Source organism: Trachymyrmex cornetzi, unplaced genomic scaffold (assembly GCF_001594075.2).
Source record: "Trachymyrmex cornetzi isolate Tcor2-1 unplaced genomic scaffold, Tcor1.1 scaffold28, whole genome shotgun sequence".
Taxonomy (NCBI): Eukaryota; Metazoa; Arthropoda; class Insecta; order Hymenoptera; family Formicidae; genus Trachymyrmex; species Trachymyrmex cornetzi.
The window spans coordinates 54532-57826 of NW_017297482.1; positions in this window are offsets into that span (position 1 = coordinate 54532).

Sequence of the window (3295 nt, forward strand, 5' to 3'; positions counted from 1 at the left end):
TATAATTATATAAATTATTAAATAAATAATATAAATATATAAATTATTTAATAAAAAACATTTCAATAATAATTTGGCGGAAGGCGCGCTCCCAGTATATTTCTGGTATAGAAGCGCCCCTGAGTCAGAGCGTCGCGTGACCGCCAGGCGGTTCGGCCGTGCGGTGGTGGGGGTCGCGCGCCGGAATCGGCCCGAAATGTGCAAATCCTTGCGACCACTTCTAGAAGATAAAATCGTGTCATTTAAGTCAGGATTACTGTCTTTCGAGTAGATAGATGCATTGGGTTTGTTTCTTTAGCGATTTATTACAGTGTCGTTCCGTCGTATACAACTTTAATGTCGATTGAAAAACTTAGTGATGAGATAAATATTGCTGTTTTGATTCTTCTTTAATGTAAATTTTAATAACCATTATTTATTATAACTTGGAAACGATAATGATTCATAATATCAATACGAATTACGAATACAATTGTATGTCTAAAAAAGAACATGGTTCGTGCAACAGAGCAAGAATTATTTAACTGATTCATAAATTCAGAATTTGAGATGCATTAGGCCTGTTTTTTTTAGCTAAACTTTTGCACCAGTTCACCTTTCTTCCTTTTATCTTCAGGAGGAAAGAAGAAGAAGAAAGATGAACGGATGCAAAAGTTCAACTAAAAAGAACAGGCCTATTGTTAAATTTGTAGTGTCAACTTGAACCTGATCAAAATTGTTGTTCTTCAATATTGTCGTTATTTTATACTAAACGAAGGAATTATACAATTTAAAAATTGAATTAAATTTAATATTATAGATTTATCTTTCAAATTTAACTCAATTTAAACTGTTTCCCCCAATTGAACCTGACTGAATCCAGCTGAATACAAAAAAGTTTTCGCTATTCAAAATATGTATTTTGATGGATAAAATTTTAATCCATTTCAATCTGTACTCATTTATCGGGAACATATTTGAAAAATTATTATGTTTTACCCATTTTTTACATTTTTATTTGTAGCACGTTCAACAACCTTCGAAAAGTAATAGGCCTAAAAAAATCCAACGTATAAATTATACATATGTATAACTCTGTTAATACAATTTATACGTACAATATCGGCCCTGTAGGGTAACCCCAGTATATACGCCATACCTATCAAAAACTTAATTTATTAAGTATTATTTGCAATGTTTATAGTAAATAATATACGAACTATATCAGTATATACTTTGTATTGTCTACTAATATGAAAAAAATATTAGAAATCCGAAATATTTATTTTTTATATTAAAAAATTTATTGAAATCTTGTATTTTTGCCGCATATCCCATAGGGGCGGGATATATAGCTACTCATAGGGTGAGGGGGGTATATACGCGTCATGAAAAATTTACAAATAATGCATATAAATAAAACGTATGATGACATAATAACTTATAAAATGTGTTTATATGAAGTAATAAATAATAATTACCATTTTCTTACATATATTATAAGTGTTATGATATGAAGTACATATTTCATGTAATGTGTTTATTGCATTTAGTGCATTGAATTCAATATGTGCACTTTGTATGCTTTGGGCATAAATCCCACTTGCTAAAAATGCCGTATATCTCAAACAAGTGGGATATATAAGACAACAAATTAAACAAAGAATACGAAAGCAAAGCGCTTGAATTTTGCTACACAACATGCTGTACTATTCCACTACACGTATGCATAACGAAATAACCACTAAGTCTTTTACACGCCCTACAGTAATCATTTTATGTAGATTGTAGAATATAATTTATGATGGCGTTACTTATTACAGTAACAAATCGATTCTACTCATAATAATTTCATTAATATTAACAGTAAGAAGCTGAAATCATAACACAATACTAATATAACATAAAGGTATGTAACAGAGTAAAATGGGTGTCTAGGTGTTCACTGTTGATGAAGTGGGTGTCTAGGTATTCGCCTTCGAGGAAGTGGGTATCAAGGTGTTCGCCTTCAAGAAAGTGGATATCTAGATGTTTGTCTTCGAGGAAATGGGTGTCTAGGTGTTCGCCTCTCATTCTGACAGGTTTGACTCTAGATAGCAAGAGGTAAATGTGGCATTTAGTATATTAAACTATTCAGGTTAGAATCTGTCACATCGATGGAACAGAGGAACACGTATGAACACGTGAGGCTAGAATAAATATTCTCTGCTGTTCAATTAATATTATCTTATAAAATTTGTAATTCAATTAATACATGATCGTATACAAACTTACCTTTTTATAAAAAGGTAAAAAAAGCGCTAAGCGTGCATGTTTCTCGTGTAGAACCACCATTTGGGCCGGTTTCACCAACGCCAATTATTTAATCAGCCGTGGAACTGATGACTAATCGCGTTTGCTGTTTAGTAGAATTGAGCACTTACGGTTGACAGTGAATCACTGATTAGGGTTAATCGAGTTGATGTTTTTTCTTCAAGGATATTCTTATAATAATATGTATCATTCCTATAAAAGATTTGATATCGACAAAACTGGCGCCAAGTTAAATTCCATGTAATTCATGCAGATACCAAATTATATAAATAATATTAACTTTATATCACTCCTATAAAAGATTTGATATCAAGAACTGGCGCAAAGTTAAATCCTATTTCTCTTTCTCTCTTTATACCATGTAAAATTATTAATCTTATGATATGTATCATTTGTATAAAAGAATTGATATCAACAACTGTGGCGCCAAGTTAAATTCGACTATCAAAATGAAAAGTAAAACACAAGTGATACTATCTTTATTATTTACTTAATCCAAATGGTACTATCTTTAATTTTTATGCAACGAAACCTAAGTATACGTATACTTATTGAAGAATCTTCCTATTCCAATCCAAATGGTTTAAATTCTTCTTAAATGAAATTATTATATCACATTTCATTCAAAGACATTTCCTCTTCCAACTAAAGTAGTGGTTATTTAATTTTCCTTCAAAACATCATACAAAATATTATCACAAAATTGCGTTACCTTGCTCAATTTAAGTGTTATCACAAAAAATTAAAGAATTTACCGTATAAAATGAAAAAATTTAATTTAAATAGAAAAATTTTTCATGTAAAAACACTTGGCGCTGCTAGATCTCGATCTCGATATAATATATTAATAAGGAAAATTAGAATCATATTAAAAAATATTAATATTAAAAAAAATAAGAATAATAAGAAGCATTCCTAATGAGAGTTAAAGTATCTAGTGTGTGTATATATGCGATTGAGTTATAGAGTCGTGTAAATTATGAACGTTGTGAATACTATTAAG